Raw genomic sequence first — 12,224 nt, forward strand, 5'->3', positions numbered from 1 at the left:
ACACTTTCCCCCTTTCTGTTGCTTCCCAGAATTTGATCATGATAGATAAGAGTTCAGGAAGCCTTTCTGGACCACAAAGTGACTTAGGAAAAGGATGCAACTCACTAGGAATGTGTGACCCTAAACCACTCAAAAATGGGATCACCTTATTCCAATCTCTTTAAGGTAGTGGAACATTAGACTTCTATTTTACCAAAGGCTCTGTGTTTTGCAGTCTTTCTTTCTAGTTGTAGGACAAAATAATTGATCCTATAAAAATTACAATGAAAATACATAATTCTTGTTATAGAATTAATCCTTTCAATGCCTTCAAAATACTACTATATAATCTAAATAGGATTATCAGGCCAGTGTATATATGGCTTTTTTAAATGATGAGATTTATTTCATTATATATTTTATAATGTAATATTTTTTATTCTGTTTTCATCTCACAAGTTTGTAAAAAACAAATGTACACAGTATGATAATTATGTTAAAATGATTTTTTTTGCTTTATTTTGGATATTTTTCATATTGCATATAAATCAGGAAATGTTATACTATAGAACCATTTTCAAAATGAAATGCAAAAGAAAAGATTAATTCCATGGATAATATTTTCTATTTCACCAATTTGTAGAAGGAGGTGGAGAAGAATGATAACCAATAATAGTAAATGCTAATACTGCACTATTAATATTTTTATGATAAAGATAGATCACATTACAGATATAATAATATCTAATACCTATAAAAGTTTTTTATATGGCAGGCAATGTTCTCAGCACTTGATATATGGTCTCATTTAATAATTAGATGGTTATTTCCTGGAAGAGAGGGCTATAACCAACTCACTCTGCATAACAGCATTAATATTATTATTAATAATGACAATAATGACAGAAGCCGAAAGTGTTTTCTTACCATGGGGATTCCATAAGGGAGTGGGTTACCTAGGATGTGTTCACCACAATACCTTATGATTTCTTTTATATGACATTTTCAAAAGGACAAAAGTATAGCTATGGTGAAAAGATAAGTGTTGCCAGTGTTACAAGTTGGGAAGGGTGTGGCTATAAAGGGACAGCTCAAAGATGTTGTGAGGGTGATGAAACTTTTCTAGAGTGGTGGTAGTTATATGAATCTATTTATATGTTAAAATCCAGAGAACTGTATACAAAAAAATGGTCAAGTATAGTGTATGATACTTTAAAGTATGATTTTAATGTATAGCAATTTAAATAAAAATTTAAATGAAAAATGTATTAGCCATTATATAAAAAGCAAGTCTTTGCAAGTATGCTTAGAAAGCATCTGCTTCTTCCTAAAGCATACTTAATAACAAAAAACCCCCAAATATCACCCATACACATATTTTTTCAAAAGCACCGGTTTTATTCCACTTAGGATATAAAAAGCCATTAAGAGAATGTGACTCACAACTTAATAATGATAAATCTCGAGATAACGTACAAAATCATAACTTTCCTTGAGCTTAGCTGGGAACTGAGTTAAAGTGAATTCCAAAGAATGACCAGCTCCTTTAAAGAAAGACAAAACATATGAACCTTTGTCCAAGCATGGAGACAGAAGTGGCTGTCATACAAGCTGAAGTTTTAATGAACTTTTAAAAGTATGGGTTAGCTTTGTCAGTTTGGAATATCTGGAGCCCCAAAGACTTATACACTCACTATCAAGTTCTTTTTCACAATCTTTAACCAGAAGCTCAAAAAAATGTCTCAGGACAAATCAAGAGACCTAAAAGAGTCTACATCACTGGTTCTGGTATGCAGAAGGTAATCAGCAGTTGCTCGGGGACAGACATACAACCCCACAAAACCCGTCTGTCATGAGAAGCAAAAGCCTTAAAATGCTAGAGGAGAAGCAGCAAACCCTCTCCTGAACCCAGGTAAATATCCCTTGCTTTTGGTGGAGGGGTAGAAGCAAATCTTACTTGCCTAGGGAAGGAGAGATAGGAAACCCCCTGATTTCCAGGACAAAGGTAGAGATCCATTGCTGCTCAGGGAGAAGGAGAAGGAAAAAATACCTGTTCCTGAGGAAACCTTCTCTGGCCTAGGTCCTACATGAATGAAAAGTAGTGTTTGCCTATTGTTGAGAAAGAGGCAATAAAATATCTCTCACCAAAGACCAACCACATATACAAATCCGAGCTTAGCTGCCATGGGAGAGGAAAGAATGCTGAGAAAGCCTTACCCTAAGGTCCGGTGAGATTCATAGAGCCCCACTAAGGCTGTGGCTACACAGGACAACAGGTAATACTTCCTGCCTCACCATCAGCCTAGCACTTGACAATAACAACAGCCAACTGCTGTCAAGTGAACAAGAGCAGGAAAAGAGACCCTCTCCTTGTGGCACAAGTATGAAGGGACTACTAAAAATTTGGAGTAGAGAATCATTGAAAAAATTCCTGCAGGACTGACTCCCGGCTCCAACTGAAGCAAGCCAGATGACAATTAAGTGAGGAAAGGGGGAAAAACTATCCAACATATTTTATAATACCAATTTTAACCTGCTACCCAAACTACAAAATAAAGTAACAAATGAATACTTCAGATCAATATCTCTAATAAACATAGACACAGAAATCCTTAACAAAATGCTGTTAATCAAAGCTGATGATAAAGAAAAAGAATAATAAATTATGACCAAATGGGGTTTATCCTGGGAATGTATGGATGGTTCGACATTTGCAAATCAATCAATCGATCAATGTTATTCACCATATCAACAGACCAAAAAGGAGAAAAAAAAATCAACTCAATTTTTACCGAAAAAGAACTAATAACATTCTACAAATAATGATAAAAGACATTCAGCATAGTAAGAGTTTAATGGATCTTTCTCTACCTAAACAAAGGCATCTACAAAAACACCAAAAACCAAAAAACCTATGATTAACATCATACGGTAAAACACAGAATGCTTTTCCCCTAAAATCCGAAACAAGGCAAAGATGTTTGCTTTCACCACTTCTATTTAACACTACATTGGAGATTCTAGCCAATACAATAAGGACTAAAAAATAAATTGCTTATGAGTTGGAAGGAAAGAAGTAAAATTCCATTTACAGACAACAAGATGATCTATCTAGAAAATCCCAATGGATCTACCAAAAAACAACTATGAAGCTTTGAGACCTAATAAGTAAGTTTAATAATAATGCCAGACATAGGGTCAATATAAAATAATTGATTTTATTTCTATACAATAAAATCTGGAATTTTAAGTTTTTAAAAGTACCATTTGTAATAGCATCAAAAACTGGGAAATAATAAGTAACGGAGGATAACTATGTGCAAGATTTGTATGCTGAAGACTTCAACACACTGATGAGATAAATGAAATAAGACATAAATAAAGAAAGAAATACACCACGTTCTTTGGCTGAATAAGTGAAATACCAATTTTAGGATGTATCTCCCCAACATTTCTGTAGAATTATTGTAATCTCCATCAAAATCCCAGTAGGTTTTTCATAGAAATTGAGAAGCTAACTCCAAAATGAATATGGAAAAAGCAAGGGAACCAGAACAGCTAGACACATTTTGAAAAGAAAATACAAAAGTTAGAAGACTCATACTACCTGATTTCAAGACTATGGTAATTAAGACAGTTTGTTATTAACGTAGGATTGACTTATAGATCAACAGAATGTAAACAGACCAGCAAATATGGCCAACAGATTTTGAACAAAGGTAACTAAATAACGAAATGGTGAAATGGTGGTCTTTTCAACAAATGATACTGGAAAAACTAGACAGCATATGCCAAAATATTCTTCTTGACCCCTCAGCTAAGAGCATATACAAAATTAACTCAAAATGGATTACTGACCTAAATATAAAACCAAAAATTTTAACTTGTAGAAAAAAAGTACAAAATCTTTGAGATTGTGGTCTAGGCAAAGATTTATTAGGATTTAAAAAGCACGGACTATAAAAAATTAATAAATTTGACTTGAAAACTTCTGCTTTTCAAAAAATAAGATGAAAAGAAAACCCAAAGTGAGAGCCAACACTTACAAAACACCTATGTATTGAAGGACTTTTATCCAAAATATATAAAGAACTCTAAAAATTCAATGATAAGATTATTATTGAATAACCCAATAAAAATAGACAAAAAAGTAAATAGACACTTTATCAGAGAAGATGTATGAATGGCAAGTGAACACAAGAAAAGATGCACAACACTATTAGTAACTGAGGATATGCAAGCAAAACCACAATGAGATACCACTAACACCTTTATAAGAATAGCCAGTATTAAAAAGAAAATGAAATTCTGACAGTATCGACTTCTAGCAATGATGTAGAGCACTGGAACTCTCATACATTGCTGGTGGAAATGCAAAACATCACAGCTACTTTAGAAAACAGTTTGGCAATTTCTAATGTAATTAAACACATACCTGCCATAAAACCAAGAAATTCCACTCCGATGTATTTTCTCAACAGAAATGAAAACTTATGTACATACAAAGACCTATTCTAGAATATTTAACAAGTTTAATCGTAATTGCCAAAAACTACAAATTTACTGGTGAGTGGATACTCAAATTGCAGAACATTCATATGACAGAATACCTCTCGACTATATTAAGGAATAAACTACTGGTATATGCAACAACATTGGTGAATATTTTTAAAATATGCTAAGTGAAAGAAGCCAGATGTAAAAGCTATATACTTTATGATTACATTTGTATGACATCCTGGAAAATGAAAAACTATAGGGACAGAAATCAGATCAGTGGTTGTCAGGAACTGACATAGAGATACAGACTGTCTACAATGGGGCAGGAAGGAACATTTTGGAGTTATGGAAAGGTTTGACAGCTTGTCTGTACTGGTAGTTACATGATGGTTTATGTTTCTCAAAGCTCATTAAACTGTACAGCTAAAAGAGTGAATTTAACTCTATGTAAATTATACCTCTTTAAACTTGAGTCTTAAAAAGGCATCCCATCAGGATATGACCGATATAAGACATTTGTATTTTACTGTGAGAGTAATGGGGATACATATAGGGATTTTGATTTGTATTTTGAACCAATGATTGCCAAACAGGCTGTGGGTTTCACAAGATATGTGTAAAAATATCCTCTGTAGTGCAGAAATAATATGTTAAAAATGTAAATTACTTTGATTTCTTTTATTAATTTTTATTAACTTCTCCTTCTGAATTTGCTTTAAAGCAGGGGGCGGCAGCATCTAAGACACTTGACTTTGATGCAGTTATATAACTTTCTTTAAATACATGTCTTCACTACATAAATCTTTCATTGAGAGTTAGTTAGCACAGGACATATGTCAAGAAACCAGATGACATCAGCATTGTACAGTCCATGAAATTTATCCCCATTGGCAGAGCCTTTAACCACACTGAAGTTATCACATGCCACTAAACCATATGAATGGAAATAGAGGAAGAAAGTAAGGAAATATGGAGGAAGAAAGAAGTAGAAGACAAAATGCTGCAATCTGGAAATAGTGATCTAGTTAAGAATATGTCCCCAGTTAAAAGCAGAAACTAAGTAACATATGACAGGAAAATGGAGTGGTCATAAAATAAATAAATATCAATATTTTAGTGAATAAGGTTCATATAACGAGTATAGATAGTCCAGTTAGAACACTCCCAAAGACCATGAGGGAGCCACAGACATTGGTAAACAAGGAATCTTAGATATTTCACAGATACTCAAAATATTCAATGACCCCAAAGGCAGAAGTACAGACAAGTAACAACTGAATCTCTCTCTAAACAAAGAGTTCAATCTTTTTAATGTCAACTGGCTGAATATCAACCCACCTGAAGAAGAAGAACATCAGGAAAACCTTACTAATAACAAGCATCCCAGGTATAGAAAAAGGTAAGTCAGATATAGTTATTCACTGCCACGATAAAAGAGTCCCCATAATCCCTGGTAAAATGTATATGAATAAAAAAGAATTACCATCAGTGACTTAGAGTTCACAGAGGGATAAACCTGCCACATTGGAGATTTTGTACTTCCAAGGCAATGTGTAGGTTTTCCCAGGCAAAACTTACACATGCCAATGAATAAAACTATTAGAAGTCAAGACACAGGGTGATGGAATGAGAAATATTTTAAAAAGGAATAAAATAGAAACAAGTTTGACGAGGACCTCACAACCCCATCATTACAGTGCATAGACAAACAAAGCTCTACTGCACTGTGCATATTCCAGTAGACAGACTAAACTGCAGTGTCCTTTCTGGCACAAACAAGCAAGAAGGAAGACCTATCTGGGGTTTGCCCTGGGGAATTTTAAGAAAAAAGGAGTCCTCCCCTAGCCCCACCATTCTCTGAGAAATCCACAGAAAAAGAACCAGACAGGACAAAAATTATTCCTCCCACCATTCTAAATAAAGGTAATTATCAGTTCTTTAGTAAGGAGATGTGAGAGACTGTTAAAGATCCAATGTCTACACCTCAGAGTTCCTCAGGCAAGTATTATGACAAGGCTGTTACGTATTCCAAATTCACAAACAGATGTAGAGACAGGGGTTTAGGACCCAGTTCTAACCTTAATAGTGGACTAGAGAGACAACTACTGGTGCCACCAGATATCAAAACATATTACAAGTTTAGAATAATTTTTTAAAGTTCAGTGACAGTTTAAGTGTGAAGCAAGAGGTAGATATGGACATAGAAAAGAAGGCAATAAGAAAAAAAAGGCTTCAAATAAACCATAGATCTGAATTATTATGTGGATACAGGTTAGAAATCAGTGAACTTTCAATCATCTAACAAAATTCCTTAGGTTGCTGGTCTGTGTTTTTCTGGTTTAACTAGAAAAGCAGTGGTTTTAGAGGCCTCTGTTGCCTTAGGGCTACTAAACAGTTTTCTTCTTCTGTGGCTTTTTCATGCCTCCCTGAAAACTCACAAGGAAGCTTGAGTAAGTACTTTCAAATAGACAATACTAGAGTGTATACATTAAAAGGAAAGGCAAAGAAAAAAAAAGAATAAGCAAAGGGATTTCTTCTCTCAAAGGAGAAGGAAGATGGATGATGAAAATGAAAAAGACAAAAGATGAATAAAGACTGTGCATAAGACAAACAAACACTGTGGTTGGGGGAAAATATTTAAAAATCTAAGAAAAGAGGAGTAGTTCCATAAGACTCCAGTTTGTAGTCCTTCTTATAGCTATTACACCTAAGGAATGAATGTATGTGTGTATGAGTGGGTGGTGGGAGATGTCCAGGGAAACTAGGGAATATGTTGGGGACATATGTTATTGAATATTTTTGTACTTTGGAGCCTCTCAAAGTTTATTCTAGCGGAATCCTCTTTAGCCTCTACTAAGCTAACAGCACTTCCCTGTCTACCCAAGGGAGCCAGACACAGATACTGGAAGTCTGCATCCCGTAGACTAATCCAGACAGCGACCTTGTTAAGAGAATAAGCTTAGAAGTCAGAGATTCACAATGGGTGTCCTGGCTACCCACTGGAAAGGACTGTTTTTAAGGATTTTTAAGAGTCAGGCAGATCGCTGGGACATCCAAGTCTTCCATAATTAGACATCATTATGACTGCTTGTATACTTTTCCTACAGGAGTTTAGCATATATTTCTTTCCCAACATTAAAATTTGTGGCTTTTAACTTAAAATGTTAAAATGTTATGGCTACTGAGCCAGAGTGAAATCACTTGTATTCCATATTCTCAACTTAGAATGTTGTTACCATGAAATGTTTTGTGAAATGGAAAAAACCTTACCCATTGTCACATAGATACTAGTGGGTCTGGTGCTGAGATCCAGCTGTCTTAATTCTTACTCCAACTGCTTGTCCGGCAGGGCCCTAACCTCCTTGGCATGTCTGTGGTTGCACTGTTTTTCTGAGGCTCAACTGGCATCACATGCAGATTTCCCATGTCAAGTGCATCTCTGATAAAGGCAGAGAATCAAACCAACGAAATGGAAGAGGCATAAATAAATTTCCCTACCTAAATTCTAACAGGCATGTTATTCTAAAACACAGGAATGAGGCGAAATTTCATCTGTGGTGCAGATGTCATCTACTTGTGCATGTTCTTACAATATGAAATGCTCTCTTTGTCAGTTACGTTATTTGGCTTATGCTAAAATAATATCGTTCAGAAAATTATAAGGTGGAGAAAGGAGAGGACGGAATGGACAATTGACTGGTGTCTACTTTGGGCCAGACTCTATGCAGCAGCATTTTTTATGATTTCTGTTTGAGTCCTCACATCAGTTCTTGGGTGGGGCTTTTTATTTTATACACATACAATTTTTTTGAGGGGAATTTGAATCACATTGTACATGCTGTCTCATAGTCTGCTAATAAAATACATTTCACAGCTTTGTTTGCTCAATTCATAAAAATAGTTGTCTCCACAAAATTTAGGATATTTTGCAAGCGCCATCTTGTGACAAGAAGCAGAACTGTTACTACAACATCCTTGTGGGAGAATGGTGGGAACTACATCCTGCCAACAAGCAGGTTTCTCAGGCTTCTAGAATATACCATGCTCAAATTTAGTTTTGTTATGCATTATATTAAAAATGGAATCTGAATGTCTTCATCTCCAATGGTCGGATCGTGGTTACTGAAAGTTGAAAATATGAGAAAGATATATAAAAAGAAAGTATAATTATGGAAAGACATTATTATTTCCTGTATATCTTTGCATAGTTTTTCTTTACATAAACATATGAATGCACATGATTTCAAATCAGCTTTTTGTCCTGTTTAAGCTCATGGTTTAAACATTTTTCCATACTAATAAGTATTTTCAATGTGATTTTTTAGTGAATTGCGTCAAATGAAATTTTCCCCCACCTTTGCAACATTTTACCGCAATCTTTTTTCTAATTTTGTTAAAAAAAAAGGGCTAAATATGTATTAATAATTTTTTTAAAAAATACTGATAGTGAAGCCTGCCCTAGCTCTTCAACTACACAAATAATTCAATTAGCATGCTGGTTTATATTTTTTTGTGATTTGGTTACATGTGGATTAATGTAGTCTTTTATGTTTAAATGACTTTTACGTACACATGTATTAATGTAGTCTTTTATGTTTAAGTAATATGGTGCTTACCATTCTGCAGTTTGCTCTTTTTACTTCTCAGACATCTTTTCAAATCACTACAAGTTCATATTTTCATTTGTCAGCTATATAACATGCATCACACTACATAATACTTTTAAAACTGTTTATAGAAATAAACCAAATCCTGTCCATTTCTCACTCTTAAACTTAGATGATACAGAAAAGTGGTTCTGAAAAGATGGGTTACAGGAAGGACACATGCGGGGCTGTAGTTGAAACAGCAACCAGGCTACCCACTTGATCAGGTCCAGGAAAAATTCCACTATTGGCAAAAGACGAGGGGGTATGGGAGCGTGTCTGTGGTGTCTATGTGTGTTTACGTATTTGAAACAAAATGGGTATACTGCTTTGGCTTTAGTTTGCTCTTCTAATTACAAAAATGAGCACGAATAAAAACAATTCTAAAAATGCTGAAACCAGTTAAAAATATATTTTAAAAAATCCTCTGTAATCTGAACACTCATAAATGAACACTCAGAGATGCTGACTGTTAACTCGGGAGTCTACTTCTCTTCCTAAGGAAAACGAATATACATCTTTACAAGTGTTATCACTCGACGGCATATCTGAATGCCTTTCCACGTTCATGTACATTTATATTTGTGTCCCTATATTTCATTCCCTTTATATGTTTACATTTTTCTATCATTTTTGTGTAGAGTAATACGTATTTAAGTCAAAATATAATAAAATCTGTAACAAAAATAGAAATATGGAGTGCCACGTAAAAAATTAACATGAACAGCACGTCTCACCGAAGTCTTAATTTAGAAGCTGTAATCTGATAGCCCACTCCCACACGGACGACTTTATAAATATCGGGCGAAACAAAAATTCCAGAGGATTAATTCCGTTCCAATAACAGCAATTCAAACAAAACCATATTCTATTCCCACCTCTCTCAGTCAACAATATATCTTTTTTTTTACTTTAACACCAATGCCCGAAGAAATTCCCAGAAAATAACTGGCTTTAAGACAGCCATTACCTTGAAGCTTCTCGTCAGCTGCAGCCTCGTGAAATGCTACCCCTCCCCCAAGACTGGCCGGGTACAGCTCCCTTCGAAGCGGCTCCGACGACGCTCCGCCCCTTCCCAGTGACGGGACTAGCAGGGGGCCTTTCCCTCAAAGGGAAGAAAGTCACCAAGTTAAACTGAAATTCCCTTAAAGCTAAAAGATTATGATTTTTAAAGCAATTGAAAGTGGAATGGCAACACGTGTCTGTTTAATTTACATTCAAACCACAAAAGTGGGTGATTTTCTGGAAAAAATAGGTAGAAATGCCTTTATCATATAATAAAGACTCAGTAAAGAAAATCTTTTACATATTTTTCTTGCCTGTTTCGGCATCTAATTTCTAAAAACGATTTCAAGATCCAACTGATCAAGCTCTATTAAAAACCCCCCAACATCCTTATTTGTACTGAAATGAATTAATATGTTTTTTGTGGATAAATAATTCCCCGAAATTTTAATTCTTCTGGCTCTGGCACATGATGTATATCTCTCTTTTTATTCAGGTCTTCTCATTTATCTTTCAGAAAGTTTCATCGTTTCTTTCAATTAAAATCATTTCTAAATATAAAACATCAACCAAAATCTTTAAAGAGATATATACGTATCTGAATATCCTGAAATTGTCAACAAAAATATTTTTATTGGTAAAAACACAATAAATCAAATTTGAAAATATAAGAACAAACTTGACAAAACTGTTTTTAATGCAAACATATCGCTAAAGTAGCTCTTACATATTAATAAGAAATAAATGGTAGGGTAAAAATGGACAAAAGACATAAATAGACAATTCACAATGTTCTGGGAGAATAATTTTTCCCCACTCCTAATCTTTACTTCCTTGAGAGCAAGCTTATACAGTGCCGGCACAGGAATCTTTTTCCTTCCCTGTACAACTACAAAACTCTAGGCTATTTGGGTGGGTTTGCTTAAATTTGGAGTTCTGTTATCAGGCTTTTAATCCCAGCACTTTGGGAGGCTGAGGTGGGCGGATCACTTGAGGTCAGTAGTTCCAGACCAGACTGGCCAACATGGTGAAACCCTGTCTCTACCAAAAATACAAAAATTACCCAGGCGGGGTGGTGGGTGCCTATAATCCCAGCTAGTTGGGGGCCTGAGGTGTGAGAATTGCTTGAATCCAAAAGGCAGAGGTTACAATGAGCCGAGACTGCGCCACTGTATCCTTAAAGAGATATGTATGTATCTGAATATCCTGAAATTGGCAACAAAATACATTCTTTTTGTTCAGAAGGCCTTACATTTATATTTGTGTCCCTATATGTCATTCCCTTTATGTTCACATTTTTCTATTATTTTTGTGTAGAATAATACTGCACTCTAGCCCGGGTGACAGAGTAAGACTCCATCTCAAAATAAAATAAGAAATAAATAAACGGGCCTATTTGATTCTCACAATAATCAATACCCTGCAACTTCCTCTTCCCCTTGTACCAATGTTGACATTTTGGCTTCCATCTGCAACTCCATTTGTTTTATATCAATTTATCTAATTGGTTCACTGAAGAAAGGGAGGTTCTATTTATTGGGGCTCCTCGAAACCCAAACATTCAAAACAGAAATTAAAACTGACTAATACATAAAAGATATTCACCTTCCCTAATAATCAAACAGATGCAAATATAAAACAACAATAATATGTCATTTTTCTACCTAAGACTGACAAAGAGGCAAATAAATGATATAATTGGTGGAGATGCAGGAAACAAAGAAATGAGCACTCTTGCTAATGCCCATGGTCACAAAGCTAGGAAGAGGGTGAGACAAAGTCACAGCCAAAGTCTGACCCCAAAACAGGAGGTATGCCCTCTATCCACGAGTATTCACTGCCTCCAGGACTTAGAATCCTGTCCCTTTGGTAAGAACAAAGATGATATTGTTCACTTTCGAACTGTGAGGAAATTGGTGAGTGAGTGTTGCTTAGTCTCATGTCTCTGTTGGAGAACATATTGGTGAACTACAACAACCTTTAGCAACAACCATACTTATTATCCTGACCTCTTTCCATTTCTAACATTCATGTACATTACCACACATATTAAAAAATATTTTCATGTACTATGCTTTTTTTTTTTTTTTTTTT

General features: G+C 35.0%; 1 protein-coding gene across 1 annotated transcript in view; it reads right to left on the reverse strand.

Annotated features, from left to right (window-relative positions):
* The window catches only part of PWWP3B (PWWP domain containing 3B), a 26,192-nt gene that overhangs the window by 7,562 nt on the left and 6,406 nt on the right, over positions 1–12,224 (reverse strand). Inside the window, exon 3 of the mRNA XM_017518674.2 lies at positions 10,096–10,224. The gene's annotated coding sequence lies outside the window, so the exon portion shown is untranslated. The remainder of the gene's footprint in view (positions 1–10,095; positions 10,225–12,224) is intronic.

Source organism: Cebus imitator, unplaced genomic scaffold (genome assembly GCF_001604975.1).
Source record: "Cebus imitator isolate Cc_AM_T3 unplaced genomic scaffold, Cebus_imitator-1.0 Scaffold696, whole genome shotgun sequence".
Lineage (NCBI taxonomy): Eukaryota > Metazoa > Chordata > Mammalia > Primates > Cebidae > Cebus > Cebus imitator.